The 19,342-nt window shown below is 42.4% G+C and overlaps 1 protein-coding gene across 1 annotated transcript in view; it reads left to right on the top strand.

Annotated features, from left to right (window-relative positions):
• The window catches only part of KCNH1 (potassium voltage-gated channel subfamily H member 1), a 337,006-nt gene that overhangs the window by 187,133 nt on the left and 130,531 nt on the right, over positions 1–19,342 (top strand). The gene's annotated exons all lie outside the window — the stretch shown is intronic.

The raw sequence follows: 19,342 nt of genomic DNA, 5'->3' as shown, positions 1-19,342 counted from the left end.
TTGGGAAATCGGATTTACAAACACAACTTATTTAGTAATTGTCAGCTCTGCGAAGGGTGATTTTTCACTTTGGAAAAGGTCTAAGGGTGATTGTTCATTTTGGAAAAGGTCTTTTCAAGTAAGTGTATTACCCAAATTCCTAAAAATAACCCTCACTTAGTGCTTCCCAGGGATTGTTTACAGATCCTTAACAATCTAGAGTAAAGAGAAGGGAAACTTTAAAACCAAGATGTTTAGGAATCTGCTGGCTCTTTGAAGAACGATCTGCAAAGATGATAAGGAATCTCTGAAATGAAGGGCACCTGGGTGGCTTAGTGGGTTTAGCATCTGCCTTCCAACTCAGGTCTTGATCCTGGTGTCCCCGGGGTCAAGCCTGGTTCTCCCTCTCCCTCTGCCACTCCCCCTATTTGTGCTCTCTCTCACTCACTCTCTCTCAAAGAAGTAAATAAAATCTAAAAAGAGAGAGAGAATTTCTGAAATGATTTAACTTCCTCAAATTCAACTTATACATACCTTTTTTAAAAAAGAAATGTAACACCCATTGAATGATTTGTCTAAAGAATATTAGCAACTGTAATTTGCTGATACTTGATTTTCTGTGTAATATATAAGACATTTCAGTGAATGGGATGAAATCTGTAACCCCTTCTGAGATGGCTTCCAGGGCTGAGTGAGTAAGAAGAGGTTCTGCCCCACCGAGCAGAGAGGACCGAACGTTCTCTCACTTTGATTGTCACGCATAATCTCTGAAGGGAAGTGCTTACCTAGAAATGTTATTCTCCTCCAGATTATGATTATTATCTTTTCAGAAGATTACTTTTTGTTATCTACTCTTAGAGGGAGACCGAATAAGCCTGCTTGTCCTTAAATGTATTTATGGTCGAGTTTTTACACAATGTGTTTTTACACATTTTTAATGTAGGAATATCTGATAAGAGAGGGAGGGAAAAAGTAGATTTGAGAAGACTCTGAATTGGGAAAATGGGCTCATCAGATTACAGCAAGATACCTGGAATATTCATTTGAGATTTAAATATTTAGTGAGCGCCTGGTACCTGCCAAAAATTTACAGGCTAAGTTAGGTTTAAGGAGAGGATTATCAAACATCTGAGCAGGACCAGATAAGAGGCCATGGTCTTTTTGGGCAGACCTTACCAGGAGTTTCCTGTTTTAGTATGTTGTGGGAATTTGGCAAATGTGGACATATACAGAGAGGACTGACTGCATGGAGAAGGTTCTGGAAGCCATTTTGTTTGAGAAACTATTGAACAAACACGGGCAGTTTACCTAGAGAAGAGAAGATTTTTGGTAAAGAGATCATGAAAAATGTTTTTAAATCTTCACTGTTTGATGTGATAGTTACTAACTACATGTACCTATTTCAATTTAAATTAATGAAAATTGAGTAAAAATTTAAAGACTAGTTCCTTAGTTTTACCTGTACATTTCAAGAGCTTAGTAGCCACATGGGGCTAGTAGTTACCATATTGGCCAGTGCACAGATACAGTAATTTTCCATCATTGCAGAAAATTTTATTAGACGGTGCTGTTCTAAATACCTGAAGAATTTCGTGCAAGAGAAAGAATAGGTTCATCCTGCATATCTCCAGAAGGTATAGTCATGCCCAATGGAGAACAGAGAGGAAAATTTTTCCAGCACTTGAGTTTGGTCAGTAACCAAAGAAGCAGAGTGGAAAGCTCTCTAAGAGGGGAAATATTGACTCTTGGTGACCCTTGTCAAGGATGTCGTAGCAGGAAGGATGAGTAGATGGGTTCCACAGCTTTCCAGCCACCAGACTTTGTCTGCCTGTCCATGTCAGCCCCTGAGCTGTAGCCCACCCAGCCCACTCAGACATCCGTTGGAGCTCCTTCCAGCTCCTTCATTATTTGGTCGTAGAAAGTACCTGGTGGTCTGGCCGAGACTAATCTCCATTCCCTCTCTCAGTTCTGTCTTGGTCTGATTTGAACCCTCCTTGGGAAGGCTGGTAATTTATAAAGTTTATTAAAAGTTTATTTCTCAATGAAATTATGCCTAGGAAGAACTTATTTCTGAATAAGCAAAAACGGAGAAATCTTCTCTGAATATAAATTTGGATGAATGATGGGTAGGGATAATGCAAAGGCATTGTTTTCTAACCCTGTGTAGGCTTGAATTATTCAAGGTCCTATATATTCAAATACTTGAACTTAGGCAGAGTGAAACATCAATGAGAAGTTGGCAACAATATTTTCTTTGGATAAGCCACAAAGCAAATAGTTGACCCGTGTGTTTGGAGAGGTCTGTGTTTGCAGGGTATCTTTATGGCGAAGTCATGCTTCCTCAGATGCTTGGTTGAACTTAGAGAATTAAGGGACCATGATTAATAGGTGTTTATACAGCTCTTTAGTAGTTTTTAAGGAGACTGTGCCTGATAACCCAAAAAATTATTTCTGGAGATCTAAGACCAGGTTGGTTACCTGAGCACATTCCTTAACTGAAGCTTGATGGTGTTGCCTTGCGTAGGAAGCTCACCTCTAGTCATGCCTGGGCAGTTTTTTTGGTCTTCTGTAGTTCTGAAACGACATTCTCAAACTGCCTGAGAGTACCAGAGGAGGAAAATGACACACCAAATACATTAGGATTGTCTCTCTAAGAGGCCAAGAGAGAAAGAGTGGCAGAGTCTTGCAGACAGATTGTGGTCCAAACACCTCAATTATCTTGGATTGACTTTGTCATTTTTCCAAGCTCTCAATGGGAAATCATTGTCTACTTTTTTTTTTTAACCTTACTTGTTTGTCTTTAAATGTCCTTTAATTTGCTTCTTTGAATGGCATAAACGGCTGGTCTCCCTTTTCTTTCTCCTCTCTTATTCAACACAGAATCTGGTTTACTCCTATTCAATGGATGGGGTTAAAATATACTCTAGGCAAGTGTTTTATCATTGACATATTCCAACTCACCCTGTGCTTGAAGCTCAGGTATTTTTTCTGTGCCCCGACTCTCCAAAGAAATGTCTCCTTGAGGCAAACACACATACATTTATTTGCCAGAACTAAGTTTCTTCAGTTAAGTATCCTTGGTTCAATGCATCTGCAGTGAGGAAGGAGCTCCTAACTATGTCTGCACACAGTCAGGAGGAAGTTCTCATGGGCAGTGATGCTTAAATCAAGCAACAGGATGAGTAGGAGTCTGTGGCATGGATGGGATGGGAGGGGGGAGCATTCCAGGCAGTGGGAGTGGCCCATACCCAGGGAGAGAAACCCCAGAGCTTGAGATGTTTAAAGGAAATTCGAGGGTGGTTCTGGGAAAAGAACTAATGGGAGAATCATTCATCTATCAACAAATATTAAGCCCCCATGATGTGCTAGGTTCTGTTCTAGACACTGAAGATATATTAGTGGATAAAACAAAGATTCCTGTCCTTATGGAACTGATATGTCAGAAAATGATCAATACATGTAAAATGATAGTATTAAATAAATTATTTCTAAAGAGCTTCGAACAACCCTTGGCACATGATAAGGGCTACATGAGTGGTTTTTTTGTTGTTTTGTTGTTGTTTTAAAAGATTTTATTTATTTATTTGATAGAGAGAGACAGCCAGCGAGAGAGGGAATACAAGCATGGAGAGTGGGAGAGGAAGAAGCAGGCTCCCAGAGGAGGAGCCCGATGTGGGACTCCCAGAACACTGGGATCACGCCCTGAGCCGAAGGCAGACGCTTAACGACTGCGCTACCCAGGCGCCCCTACATGAGTGTTTTATTGATAAACCAAGTAATTTCATGTGTTTGTTAGAAAGCAGTAAGTGCTGTGGGAGTTGAGGGCTGGGGAATCATAGAGTTTGGTAAGGGAAGTTGGAAGCATCAAAGGGAGGCATTAAGAATGGGTTGAAATATTACACCCTCTTTGAGAAACCTTTTGGAAAAATTACAATTGAGCAAAGACTTAAAGAAGATGCAGAGTTCACGATGCTGTTATTTTGGTAAAAAGCCTTCCTGTGTAGGTAAGAGCCCTTGCAAAGACCCTAAGGCAGGAAAATGTCTTTGGGAAACAGCAAAGATGCCAGCGTGGAGAAATGACGCTGGAGAGATGGGAAGGGACTGACAGAAGGTCATCATCAGGACTTCTGGGTCATCATAAGGACTTTGGCTTTTAGTCTGAGTAAGATGGAGAGTTATAGGAATACGATCTGACTTAGGTGTTAAGGGGTCAGTCTGGCTGCTGGATTGAAAACAGACTTTAGGGGGACAACATTAATGGTCACACGAAGCCACTTATGGTGCCAACCTGTAAAGGGCATTATAATCGCCCTAGGAATTTTATAAGAAAGAGATAGTTCTTCCCAAAACTCACTGTAGGGAAAGTACTATACATCGGAAGTGAAACTTAACACTGGGACATGTTTGGTTGAGTAACAAAATATGCACTGAATGCCTTCTGAGGACCATGGATCTAGTAACTGCAGGCCTCTTGTTTGGCTGAGTGGGAGCTGTAGTTTGCTGCCAGAGCCAAACTGTCAGAACGATAGAGGAGAGGCCAAGTGGGCCTTCATTCTCAGCTTCCCTCCAGTTTGAGCTCATGCCCTCCTTAGACTAGGGTTCTTATTGAATCAGACTCCCCAGAGAGCCCTATGTTTCAGTCCCTCCACCCTAAGGAGAAATGCAGAATCCAGATCCTAAATGACCTTGAACATCCTTCAAATTATGCCTAGCTACATAAACTATACACACTTCCATGATGGCCTTCTTTTCCCACCTCCAGACTCCCTTGGAGAATGTTCTCTTCCTTCATCCTGGCAGCAGTGTTATTCCATTCTTCAGTAATAATGATTCATTGTTCTCTCAGAGGATTAACTGCCACTGTGCTAAAAGATGTGGACCCTACCTGGGAGGGGAGCCCCCGGGATATTTGACACGGATGAGTAGTTTTCACAACCGGTATTTAGAGAGAACAGTCTTGGGCATTACATAATGATAAGGAGGTCGATTCTCCAAGAAGGTATAATGACCTTAATGTGTATGTCTAGCAACTGCATCAAAGTATTGGAGGCTGGGGCGCCTGGGTGGTTCAGTCTGTTGAGTGTCAGACCCTTGGATTTGGCTTGGGTCACGAGATTGAGCTCCAGGTCGAGCTCCATGCTCAGTGCAGAGTCTGCTTGTCCCTCTCCCTCTGCCCCTCCCCCTAATGAATAAATAGATAGATAAATAAATAAAATCTTAAAAAAAACTGTATGAGGCAAAAAATGATAGAACTGCAAGGAGAAAGAGATGAATCCACTATCATAATTGGCAACTTCCACACCCGTCTACCAGAAATGGACAGATCTAGCAGGCAGAAAATCAGTAACAACAAAGTTGGACTCAACAATACCATCAGTCAACTGGATATAATTGACATCTATAGACTACTTCATCTAACAATAGCCTTCTCAAGCTCACATGGAGCATTGACCAAGATAGACCACATTCTGGTCCATAAAACACACCTAAACAAATTTAAAAGAATAGAAATCATGCAGTGTCTCCTGTCAGACCATGGTGGAATTAAATTAGAAATCAACAGAAGACAGGTAACTGGAAAATCCCAGAAAGAACAACTTAAGCATCAACAGCCTACTTTAAGTCAGTATGCTTTGTTGAGTGCCTGCTTCATGGCAGGTCCCCAAGGGTAAGCACCATGGCTGTGTCCTTGGTGCACTCATTCCCTGACTTGATGATCTGCCAGTAGTTGTATAGTAAATAATTAAAGATTTGGTAAAAGAGTGAAACTTACCTGGACTTCATAACCTACTGATGAGGGATAGGTGTGGGTTAGCTAGAGACCCTGACAATGATAGTGTATTCCATAAGTGCTCTGAGATCTAGATGTTACTATGGAAACAGTGAGGCTGCAGTCCTTATCAGTGCCTCATCTATTGCTTTTGTTTTATTATGTTACATCCTTTGCCTGTTTCTCCTTGTATTGCATGGTGAGTGCCCGTGTCTGTTATTCTCCACATACCGTAGTACATGGAAACGGATGCTTAATAAAGGACTCTTGATGAAGTAATGATAGCTACCATCACTTACTGAGCTTCTCCCATCTTCACAAACATTTTCAGTTAATCCTCCAATAGCCTATTGAGGCAGGTGTTATATATCTCCATTTTATAGATAAGAAAATGGAATGGGCTAATATGTCCAAAATAACCAGCTAAGGTGATGACCATTGGAGCTGGTTTGTGAACACAGATACATCCGATCCCAAAGCCATGCTCTCAGCCATCACTATGTTCTAGATCATACCCTGGTGGTGTGAACGTAAGAAGATAATTTAATAAGTCCTACTTTCCAGTTCCTCTTTGGGAGAGTGGCAATAATTCTTCCCTGCCTGTTTCAGTTGAGATATTCAAAAGTAAGCTGTAATGTACAAATTGAAAGTATTGAAATAGTCACCTGTTTACTTTATAGCACAAGAGCCTTTAGCATAGAAATTGTTCTACTCCTCTTTGATCTTCCTGGTTCTCCACCCAAATCCTTGAAAAGTAGTAGTATTTGTGAATGTTTGTGGCAGGATAAAATTACAAGTTAAGGAGAGATTACATCATCATGAAGGGTTTTGCAAACTATTTCTAAAAGTTTGGAATTGTAGTTATGAAACTGAAGAAGGTTGAATTTATATTCTCTCCAGGTTCTTTGTTGCTGAATGTGTTTCCCACCAGACTCTGAGTTGCCACGTGCCAACTCTGCGGGCCCCGGGCAGACTTGGCAGAGGGGCTGCCTAGGTTCCGTGCCTGCACAGCGTGGTCAGGAGGGATAGGTTATTGCTCACTGGGCTCTGCACACAGAGGCACATTTTGCAACGCTGCTCTTTGCACGTCGTCAGTCAGAAATGTAACTTTCAGAGCGTAAGGCATTTTAGTTTGCATGTATTCAGAGTGATTGTAGAATTGCTGTAGCAGATAATTTCATGGTGAGAGGAAAAATACTTCTTAGATGTTCTCAACTGAAATCCTGAAATCCTGAACTCGAGGTTGTCAGCTCTTCTTTCGATGACTGTGCTCCCTTTAAAAAGAAGGAAAAGAAAAAAAAAAAATAACCTTCAAGTTCTTCTTTCCGGGAGGCATAAGATGCCATGACCCCTACTTTGTTTGACCTTTTCAATGGACCCTTTTCTAGTTGGTTTTAGTGTCTAAAATGGGTTGGGCTGATGTGAGGTTGCATCTTTATTATTTTCACTTTATTCGTTGTGGACGGTGTTACTAACTCCATAGGGAGCTGCCTTGTGAAGTCACGAGCACAGGGATGTGGGTACAGGAGAATGGGTATAGGGGGCTCCCCAGAAACCCATTGTTGCAAGTGGAAAACAGCTCAGAGCACGTCGACTGATAATGGGGCTGGAGAGTCTCCACAAATCAAAAATAAAAATAGCAGCATATGCACTCTTGTCAGCATGCTAGTTTAGTGCTTCTCAAGCTGTCTGCGGTAAAGAACTAGTTTTTGATTTCTTGAAATATCCAATCCATCTCAGACTAACACTTCTGTCAAAATATGAGAAGTTGAATTCGGAAAAATTAAATTTTAAATAGATGAATAACATACAAGCCCCAAGTTTACATTTGATTCAACAGACATGAACTTTTACTTCAATAAGCATACTCAGAACAAACAGAGAAAAAGGAAAGAATTACAAAGACTGTGCACATTTTTTATTTGACACGCACAGACTGGTGATTAATATAGAAAATTCCTATTATACTTGTACTTTTGTCGTTCCACAATCATAATTAAACAGAGTCACGAGTGAAAAGGCAATTCCTTCTATTAAATGCCTATATGCACACTTTGAATGAACACCATGCATAGACGAGCTTGCTTCTTGCTTGCTAATGTATCGAGTGTGGGTTGGATTGACAAAAATACTGTTCTCGGGGGATAGATGATGAAGCCCAAACTGAGTGCATCAGGGACACAAGCCATGGCTCAGGCACTCGGCAAAAGCATGCTGAATTAGAGTAGGTTGTTGGCAACTAGATGGTCCCTTCTGATATGTGGTTCTGGGAACTACTCATCCGTGTCAAAAACCTGTACTGTATGGTGACTAACATAATATAATAAAAAAAACATTAAAAAAATAAAAAAACCAAAAAACCAACAAACAAAAAACCTGTAGGTTCCACTCCCAGGTAGAGCCCACATCTTTTAGGACAGCAACAGCTGATCCTCTGAGCCGCCCTCAGCTAAACCCCTTTGTTCAAGACCAGGCGCTTTCAGAAGTGATTTGCAATGGCTTTCTGAATAACAATGAACAAGAATCATTATTACTAGAAAGTGGAATAAAACTGCTCCCAGCGTGAAGGAATAGAACATTCTTCTACAGGGTCTGGAGACAGGAGAGAAAGGTGGAAGTGTATGTGGCTTATGTTCCTAGGTATTCTATGAAGGTCATTCAAGGTCATTTGGGATCTGCCCCTGCATTTCTCCTTATGGTGGTGGGATTAACATACAGGTTCTCTGGGTGGTCTGATATAATGTTCACAGGAATAAAAAAAGAGACTCTAGCTAATTTAGCCTCACTCAGAATATTCATTTGTAATTTTTATCTAAAATGAAGCAAGTGGTGTTGTGTTTCCAAATTCATCTTCAGTTCTTCATCAGTAGCCAGTTCCAAAAATGTTAGTTAAATTTAAATTATCTTTTGATTAAAAAAAATGAATCCATAGAATCGTCTATGTATAAACTTAAAAAAATAAATTCAAAACATTTTCTCAAATTCAGAAAATATTTGGTGATAACTTTTTTCAGATATGCTGTATCAATATCGTCACACCCTTCAGTGATACTTGTTAAACCTGGAACATGTCGTCAACTCTGGACACTGTTCTTTGACGTTTCTAGCTTTTGTGTTTGTCTTCAGTCTTATCTGTCATTGAAAAACATGTTCCTCCTTTACATGGAAGTATTAGGATCAGGATCGTTGAAATAAGAAGGACAGACAAAGAAACAAGTTTGGATGTCTAATTTACATCTTTGTAAAGTTGGGATGAAGCTGGCAAAACATTAAGAATTTCTCCTGCACTTAAGACATTCTTGACAGAACTTTTCCTCTTGATAACCATCAAACGTCAACCTGTAATACTCCTATTTATTATTGGCCTCCTTCTCAACAATTTATTCAGAGGAAGCCTGACTTTAATTCATTTACCTTTATGTACTTTACAATTTTTACTGCATCGCTAAATACAGTGTTTCGTTTAGCTAACTTATTTTTGAAGCAAGTCTTTCTCAACAAAGGCAGCAATGCGTTAATTTACATTCTGGTGCGAGTTTATTAATCTGCGTAATTCCAGAATGTTTTCTTGTCTCTGCAGCTGTGCTATCAGAACATCCTCTACACGAAACTTAAACTCCAAACCACATCTGTTGACAATGTAATTCTTAGCTTTATACGTGTGAGAGCTAGTTGTGTCTTTTGGCAATGAGCATGGGGGGAAAAAGGGATTCTTCCTTCCTATCACCATCATGTTCGAATCATCTATGTACTGAAAGATTGCCTTCTTAGTGGTGTGGGTGCACTTGTCAAGTTGCAATGAGGAATCCTTTGCTAGCTTTATTTGGTCTCAGAGCTGGTCTTCCGTATCAACCAGCCTGCTGCGTTACTGTGATAGCACTTGAAAGTGGTGCTGGAGCGACCTTCTTTGCCACAGATCCACCCAACATTTCTAAGCAAATACCTCTGATGCAGATTTTCACGGTTTTATTGATTGCGTGTGGGTTTGGTTTTTGTTGTTGTTGTTGTTTGCCTTAACAACCCAAAGTGCTATTTTATTAGAAGCCTGCAAAGCATTAATAGGTAAAATTTTGAACATTTACTTCTGTGGCTTTCTAATGCAATCCTCTCATTTCAAAGAATTCTCTTGGTTTTGAGGGTTTTTTTTTTTTTTTTTTTAAACCTTGTGTAAGGAAATGCTGCCCCAGAAGTTTTGGAGGTATCGTTACTTAGAACATCTCTCTGCCAGTAACACACTTTTTGAGTTTAGCATGCCACCCTCAAACATGCCTACAAACCCAGACTTAGTATATGAGGAATGGTACTTCCAAATAAAACTAGCATGAACTCCTTGGTCTCCATTTCTTTGGAACCACTGTCACTGCCATATTTGGTTTACTTCTACTGATGTGCTCAGCCGAAGTGTGTCTTGTCTTGAAACAAGCAAGTCCTGTGAAATTGCTTTTACAGTTTTAAATTAGAGCTAAAAATACATAATACAATTTTTGCTTTCTTAATTTAGCTAATAATGTTAAGCCACAAATAAAGCAAGGTTGCTTACAAATGGAACCAATCACAAAAATAGCAGTTATAAAAGTAAACACATGCCGACGTTGCCTCCATCTGCCTGTCTTCTCTGGCCTCCCTCGTCTGACTTCCTAGCTGGCTACCTCACACTTCTCATCTGAGCTGGTGAGGAGGTAGGTAGGAAGACATGGGTCTAGTAATGACTGTTTAAAATCCTTCTGTAGCCTAATTCACGGGAAAAAATAGGGAGACCAGGGTTTTATGGCTTGTGCTTTACATTTCATGTTATTTCCTAACGGGGATGGTAGTATCAAATTGTGTCCTGGGGCATTTCCTCCATTCCATGTGTCTGATCTGTGATTATGTTGAAACAAGTGCTGACTTCCGGTCCGCAGATACATTTGAGCAGTTACAATGTGTATAGCCCTGTGCTAGATGTGGGAGGGAATACCGCAGTACGTATATCATAGTTTCTGTCTTCTCTGACCTGACGGATTGGTAAAGAGGATAATTCAGGTATCAAGTGAATGGAATATCCGTTGCTGCATAACAGATTCCCCCAAAATGTAGTGATTTAAAACAGTAGCAGTTTTTTTATTTAGCTCATAAATCTGCAGCTGGTCAGTGGTTCATCATGGTGGCTCATTTCTGTCCCACCTGTTGTCAGTAGGCTCAGCTCAACTGGACACTGGATGATCCTTTTTTAGGATGGCTCACTCACATGGGTAGCAAATTGGTTCCCCGGCTCGGGCTTTGAGCTAGGGACCCAGGTTGCTTTCCATGTAGGCGTCTCCACAGGCTGTTTGGGCTTTCTCCTTATAATGGCTGGGTTGCAACTGTGACTGTCCCCAGCGATGAAGGCAGAAGTACATGGCACTTTAAAGACTTAGCCCTGGAAGTCACATGGCATCTCTCCTACCATGCTCTGAAGGTTGGTGCAGTCACAAAACCTAGCAGGTTAAAAGAGAAGGAAACAAAGCTGTGGATGAGTGTGTGGCAAGAATATAGAAGAGGAAATGTGATGGGACATAGTGTCATAACTATCTTTAGAAAACACAATCTACCGTACAAGTTATTCATTCATTCAACAGCATTTATCAAGCCCTTACTATGTGCCTGGCACTCTTAAGGACTTGGTATTCAGAGATAAATAAGACATGGTTTCTGCCTAGAGAAACTTACAGTTGTAGGAGAGAAAGACGATATAATTAACTATACGTCATAAAATATTATAAGTACTATGCCAGATGTTTGTGCAAATTACAGCGGTGGCTCAGAAGGAGGGGTGGTAAGATTTTCAGGGAAGGAGCATTCAAATTGGCTCTAAAGAGGTATGTAAGGGCGACAGTTCTCAAAGCAGGATCTCTGTATCCCTGGGGTTCCCAAGACCTCAAGGAGTTTGCGAGGTCACAACTATTTACGTAATAATGCAAAGACGTTGTTTGCCTGTTTTACTGTGTTCATACTGTGCACTGATGGTACAAAAGCAATGGTGTGCAAATAGCCAGCTCCTTAGCATGAATCAAGGCAGTCCCAAACTGCATTAGTTGTCATTGAATTCTTCACTGTCAGGCACTTGTTTAAAAAAAAAATGTGATTTTACTGGAGAATGCCCTTGATGAAGTGTTAAGAATAGTTAAATTTAGTAAAAGTTGACCCTTGAGTATCTATTTTAATATTCTGTGTGGCAAAATGGGAAGCATACGTAAAGAACTTATTATGTATACTGAAATACGGTCGTTCCAAGGAAAAGCAATTGTGCAATTGGATTCCAAGCTGCAACAGGGTCTCCTTTCTTGCTGTTTCACCACCATTCTTACTCGAAAGAAAAACTGACGCACAAAGCATGGCTTTCCAGACTTGGGTATTTGGCAGACATTTTCATGAAAATCAGTGAGGTGAGCCCATCACATCAAGGAAAACGACTGACAGTATTTGTTGCCAATTATGAAATTAAAGCTTTCCAGGAAAATTAGAATTACGGAAAACAAGTAACTGCCCTCACGAGTGTGACAGTTTCCAATACTAAAGACTGTATGATGCAGTCGATAGTGATATTAATGAATACGGTTTTTTGGTATTCTTTGATGGAAAGTGTTGACTTTTGGAAGATCTGCATAACTTATGAACTCATATTTTCCGAATGACCAATGTGTGATGTCACAAAATCATACGTGGGTAAAAGATCCATTCAAAGTACAAAGTAGATCAATGTATTCATGTAACACAGTATGAAAAGTTCATTGATATGATTTCAGATTCCATATTAAACTGGAAAAAATTACTATTTGTTGAATTTTAGGATAGTATCAAAGAAGAGTGTCCTTAGTTGTCTGAAAGGGCTATTAAAATATACCTCCCTGGGGCGCCTGGGTGGCACAGCGGTTGGGCGTCTGCCTTCGGCTCAGGGCGTGATCCCAGTGATCTGGGATCGAGCCCCACATCAGGCTCTTCTGCTATGAGCCTGCTTCTTCCTCTCCCACTCCCCCTGCTTGTGTTCCCTCTCTCGCTGACTGTCTCTATCTCTGTCGAATAAATAAATAAAAAAATCTTTAAAAAAAAATATATATACCTCCCGTTTCCAACTACATACCTGTGTGAGATTGGCTTTTCTTCATATACTTGAACCAGTACAACATACCACTTCAGTCGAGGACAGAAGCAGGTGTAAAAATCTAGCTGTCATCTCTTAAGCCAGACATTTAAAAGGTTTCTAAAAATGTAAAGCAGTAACACTCTTCTTACTAATTTTTTAATGTTTTGGACAGTATTGCTGTTTTTGTAAAGTATGTTATCTATGTTAACATATAATGAACATGTCATTATTTTTAAGTGGATAAATGAATATTTTAAAATTTTCTCAGACTTAAGTTCTAACATGGTAAACAAAAGCTCTTTGTAGTATCAGTGTTTTAAGAGCGGAAAGGAGTCCTAAGACTCAAATTCGAGACCCGAGTGGAGGCTGTCATATTCACCAGAATAAGGGACATGCTGGGGACAAAGGCTCAGAGACTGATGGAGGGAACTGGGCACAATCAGGGTATGGAACGAAGGCCAAAGGGATTCAGTGAGGGGCAGGGGACAGAGGAGAGGTGTGAGAGCTGGCACCTGCCTGGGTAGGCAAGGCCTGGTGCAGGGATGGAATGCCCAGGCCTCAGACCACCTGGTTCAAATCTTCACTCTACCCCTTGGTTCCTGTGTGATTTGGGGAAAGTTACTTAACCTCTCTAGGGATTGAAGTGTAGTGCCTGTTATCTAGGTCTGTTAGGATTCAATGAGATGAGCTCTGTAAAATGCTTGACATGGTACTTGGCATAAAGAAAGCACTCAATAAATGTTAGCTATTTTTTACTAAGGTGTTTGGACTCTGTTCTCCAGTAAGGAGAGTGTCGGAAGGCTTTTAAGCAAGAAAAAGACCAGACCGGATTAAGATGTGTTGTAAGAAAAATGTGGGGAGAGCGCATGTCATAGTTGGGCCTTTTCTGGATGCATTATGGTCCTTAGGGGAATACATTTAGGCTGAACTGCACCGGCTACTCTTTTGGCAGAAGTCTTCAACCTCAGGAAGCCTCTTGGGCATACCAGTTACTTTAGGAACAGTTTTATGCACAACTGGGAATCAGTTCTCTTTTGTGGAAACTTTTGCTGGCCTATGAACTTTCAAATTTAGATTGGTTTTGTCCCCCCTCCTTTTCACCCAGACTGCTTTTCATGTGCATGACTAATTCTAGAATCATTTCGCTCTCCTCAAGTAAGTGACTGCCTGGTGCCCATTCTCACATTACCATTGTTTCGGAGAGGGCCAGAAGTTACCATGGGTACTGTCAGTAGAACCAGGAGGGGCCAGGAGCCGCTCGCAGGAAGAAGAGGCCCTGGTGGCTGAGAAATCACTGGGTTATTCCGGGCAGGGAAATTCAGTTCATCAGGAATATGTTGAGGGTTTTCTCTGTGCCGGGCACTGAGGAGCAACAGACGTGAAAGAATATGGCTGCCACCCCCATCCTTAGAGAAGCTTGCCTTCCCTGTGGTGAGGGCCAGGAGGCACGTTTCCAGACAACTACATCGTGAGTTATGTGTGACAAGTGCTAAAGCTTGAAGTAAAAGTGAAGTGCTGGAGGGGGAGCCCAGAGGAGAGCCTACTATAAGCGCGGCTGATAAAGACTTGATGGCATTTGAGCTGGGCCTTGACAGAGAGGTCAGGTTCAGGCAGAAGTGGGCGGTTAAGGTCCTTTCTATGGGGAGATCATGAGTAAAGATGGGGAAGTAAGGCAGGCAACATAGGCAAGGTATTTGTGGCACCCAGTGCAAACCGAAAATGCTAGACCCTTTGTTCACAAACCATTGTGAATTTCAAGACAGGGCAGCCAGAGCATTCGCCCAAGCGTGGGACCTTCCAAGGGCAGAGGTCACGGGACGGCACGGGTTGCACACCCTTGGAACCAATCCTGAATGCAGGGTGCATGCGAAGAACGGTGGTCCGGGGCATAGCTGCGTGAGCGTGAGTGGTGGAAGACAAGTGGGCGGAGGCACGTTGGAGCCACATGCCTGGGCACCACCGGTAGGAGGATGGGCCGGATGCTGAGTTCAGTGGGGAACCTCTGAAATTTGGAGCCAGGAATGCTGGAATCCAAAGAATATCTTCAATACTTGGCTCCCGCTGTGTAGAAGCAAAATTTGAGGTGGCTTGGGAGGGACTGGAGAGAGGATGAGGGCTCGGGTCCTTTGAGAAGGGATGGCTCTGCACACCAGAAGCGGCAGCAGGAATGGAAGGGGGCAAATGGACACAGGGGTAACTAAAATGAGAAAGGGTGTGCAGAAATGATATTGAAATGTTGAGCCTGCGTGGCAGGACTGAGAAGAAAGAGCAAAGGTCGTTGAGGAAGGTGGGCATTCAATCCATGTTCTTTACAGATTGGCTGATTTATCTGCAGTGACTTCATGACTCTGCAAGGATTTCACCAAAGCGCTAAAACTTCAATGATGGAAATAACCAAGTACATGTAAATTCTGAAATAGATCAAGCAGAGAAAGACAATTATCATATGGTTTCACTCATTTGTGGAACATAAGGAATAGCAGGGAGATCGGTAGAAAGAAGGGAAGAATGAAGGGGGGGGTAAACAGAAGGGGGAATGAACCACGAGAGACTGTGGACTCTGGGAAACAAACTGAGGGCTTCAGAGGGGAGGGGGTTGGGGGTCTGGGATAGGCCGGTGATGGGTATTAAGGAGGGCACATATTGCATGGTGCACTGGGTGTTATACGCAAACAATGAATCATGGAACATTACATCAAAAACTAAGGATGTACTGTATGGTGAATAACATAACATAATAAAAAATTAAAAAAAAAAATTCTTCAGCAAAGGGCAGTGTCCGCACCCTCATTATATTTAATGAAGCTCTGAAAATGTCCACCGGTGCAGAACGCACGCTAAGGGTTTGATGAGCAAGTCTTGATTTGTGCAAATCCAAGCATCTTAGGCTGACCTAGGGCTTCAGGCCCAGCCCTTGCGCACCTGTCCAGCCTCCTCTCACACTGCCCCCCATCCGTACCCTGTGCCCCAGGGCTGGACCAGTTTCTTTTGCCTGAGAATCTTCCTTTCCCACTCCACTGCCATACCCCCAACTCTAATTATTCTTCAAAACTGTTCTCTGGGCATGCTGCACACCCTGCCCACCCCTACCCCCCCACTCCCCACGCCCCACCCCCCGCCCCCAAGTCTAGATTGCACCCTGACCACTCTGTGTCTCCTTTGTCTATTCATATAGACACTGGTCTCGTCAGACATTGGACCTCAGTGATAGCACCACGCCTAACGTAAGGGAGATGCTTGGTAGATGTTTGTGGAATAAATGAATAAATAAAGAGATCAAGTTTGGCCATTAGACGGAAGTGATTATCTGAAAACCCATTCATTTCTGCATTAATAGCTGAACTGTTTTTAGTCTCAAAGAGGGCACATGGCCTGCAGTGCCTAAGCGGCAGAGCGTATGCTACTGCTGATTGACTAGCCATGTGCCGAATGGGGCTCACTTTTATCATTCTGATACCCCAGCCCGTCTGCTGCACCAGGGACCGGGGGAGCAGGACCGACCCAAGTGCAAGAAGAGGCTGGGAATGGTCCACACTCATGCATTGTTAGTAGAGAATTTAGAACTATTAAAGTATCCACTGAAAGTTGGACCATTTCTGTTAACACCATGAGCTGGCACTTCTAAACGTCAGTGGCAAAATACTCCTTCCCCTCAGGGGCTGTTCTGCTTTCTCCCCCACAGAACCCCACTGGGGAGCAGCCCAGGGTTGCAATCCTGCCTCTCAGGGCAGAGTAGAGACTATTTATCTGTGCTTTCTATAACTGTGGGCCCCTCAGAACTTCCTTTTTCCTCCTCCCATTGATGGCAATGTCACAGTGACCTTCCTGGGGCCAACCAAGCCTGCCACTTCTCAGGCGCTCTGCATCCCTCCTTTTAGATTTAGAGAGGCATCCGGAGGGTTGCTTGGCTCGGAAAAGCCTCTCTGAGTGGAGCTGAAATCTTAGTTGTAGAATGGAATTAGAGGGCTGTCGTGGAATCAGCATCTCCGCCCCTGTGTATAATATGCTGGATGGGAGTCTAGGTCTGGTCTTGCATTTACTAGCACTTGTGTAGCTCGTGGACCTCACTCAGTGCACACATCTTTCTGAAACCCCTCCCTCTGTGCTGAATGAGGTTGGGAACTATTTCAAAAGCTACAGAAGCTATGGCAATTTGAAAACTTTACTAGCCGACATTTTGTATCAGAGCTAATATAATAGCAATAGGATGCCCCATCTTGACAAACCAAATTAGCAGTTTGAAAGGTATGGTGATACCAGTGGATCACTCATAAATATTGAGGTGGGTAGTGTCTCCCTTGGCCGTAAGCCAGTTGTCAGAATGAGCAAGCCAGTTGGTGGACTGCCCTGACCCTTTTCCTAGAACCTGTGAGCAGAGCAAATTCTGTTTGTTGGGTGCTGGTTGAGGTTGCCATGTCTGTGCTCAGCCCAAGGGTGGAGATTCCTGGTATAAATAAGGAGCTCCACTGCCTATAGGATAAAACCTAAGGATGCCTTTCATGATGCGGGTCTCGTCAAAATGCCAACTTCCTCCTTAGGGTCACCCCACCACTAACCTTGAACTCTAGGAACCAGCTATGCTGGGAGACGTGCAGATCCTCAGACAAAACTTGTTCTCTCAACCATCCAGGCTTGGCCATACTGTTTGGTTTGCCCAGAATTTTCCACTTACCCTCACTCCCTCATTCACCAGAATAACTCACGACTAAGTTCTGGCACCTTCTCATGCAGGAGGGCTTTCTTCACCCAGTTCCCCAAATGGGATCAGTTAAATGCAGACTTTGTTCCGTGTACTTAACATTGAAGCTAAATAACCTCACTTGTCCCCTAGCCCACATCGTCCTCATCCCTGTCTTCTGCATCTCGGGAGATGTTAGTTCTATTGTCTGGAATCCCTTCCCACGTGCTTCCTTCTATCCTCAGCATTGCTCCTCCAGGAGAATTCTCTGGGGATGGTTTCTTCTGCTTATCTCAAGGCTGATTATGTTTTTATGAGCACTGTTCTTACAGTCCTGATAGCTACCACGAAGTCAACTGTTCAGTGGTAATGGTGTGGTGAAACTGAATCAGAAATCTGCAGGAATTTACTACTTGGGCCTTTTCTGTTAGCAACAATACTGTCAAGAGAAGAATAGAATCCAATAATTTCTGATTGCTATTTTTTGGGCCAATTTATCAAGTTACGTACATATCTTCTCAATACAAGTTGAATGTTGGGTTTTTTCCTCCCTTACTCAACATATCCACCACTGCTTAGCTTAGTTTTTCTTTTTCTCTCTCCCCTCAGGGTAATCTTGACTGTCTGGCAGCCCCAGTTGATTCAGGGCAGAAGCCCAGGGCCCTTGGCTTGTCCAAAGTATCATGGCGGACACTCAAGGCTTGGCTGCTCATAACCCTGGTGAAGGCTCTGTGTCCTCCTCCTGACATTTGGCCAGCCCCCCTTAGCCATCTCTCTTCATGAAAAATATTGACCTTGCTCATTTCAAGGCCTAAAATTACCTTTTTTCTCTACATACTATTTCTTAATCTTTCCTCTTTCAAGTGAGAAAAGAAAAGTCAAGCATGCAATTTTTTCCTAGTCTCTGTAAAATCGGAATCCAGCCTATGATTATATCTTCTTAACTAGCAAAAAGTTCAAAAGTTACTAGTTTCTTCAATTAACTGCACTCCCTCTCTTATTTTTTTAAATCATCAGTACCCTGTTAGCATTAACTGCTTCTTGGCTAAGCCTGCTCGTTTATAATCCATTTCATAAAGGCAATGTATTTCTTTCCTTAAACATTTTTAGAATAGTGGAACGTAACCAGACTTTCTTAAAACAAGGCATCCAGTGGTTCCTCGCAGATGATTTAGAGGCTCACAGATGGGGTTGAGATAATGGGCCTATAAGAATCATGGGAGTTTTAAAAAATCTGCTGGCTCACCCTTTCTCACCCCACTTCACCCCTGAGTGTAATTAAACCCAGGAAAATATAACTTTAAAAAAGCGATTTTGATGATTCTAATCTGGCCTCTGGTTGAGAACCGTGGTCATGATGGTTCCAGGTACACAGGACCCATCTGAGGGCTGTCGATTTCACACGTGAGTTACACGGAGGAGCAGAAGTGGGGGTAGTTAGATGCGATGGTTCTGGAGGCTTCTGGAAGAGTTATGTTCTGTGTTGAGTTGAATCTTGAATAATAACAACATAGCCACGACTGGCATGCGTTGAACATGTATTGCGTAGAGCACCTCATCAAGTCACCACCTTCAATCCTCACCAAGGATGGCATTATCCCCTCTTTGCACAGATGGGGAAAATGGAGCTCAGAGAGATCAAGTGCTTGGCCCCAAGTCACACAGCAGATAAGTAGCAGAGCTAGTATTTAGCCCTTCAGTCAGTGTGACTCCAGAGCTCTGACTGCTATGATGTGTCGGATTTAGTGGGAGGGAAGCAGCAGAGACTCATGGTGTGGGTTACAGCAGGAAAATTATTTCTACCTGATCGAAA

The sequence above is a fragment of the Ursus americanus genome, chromosome 2 (assembly GCF_024610735.1).
Source record: "Ursus americanus isolate L20-20 chromosome 2, mUrsAme1.1.p, whole genome shotgun sequence".
Lineage (NCBI taxonomy): Eukaryota > Metazoa > Chordata > Mammalia > Carnivora > Ursidae > Ursus > Ursus americanus.
This window is presented reverse-complemented; position numbering and strand designations above follow the sequence as displayed.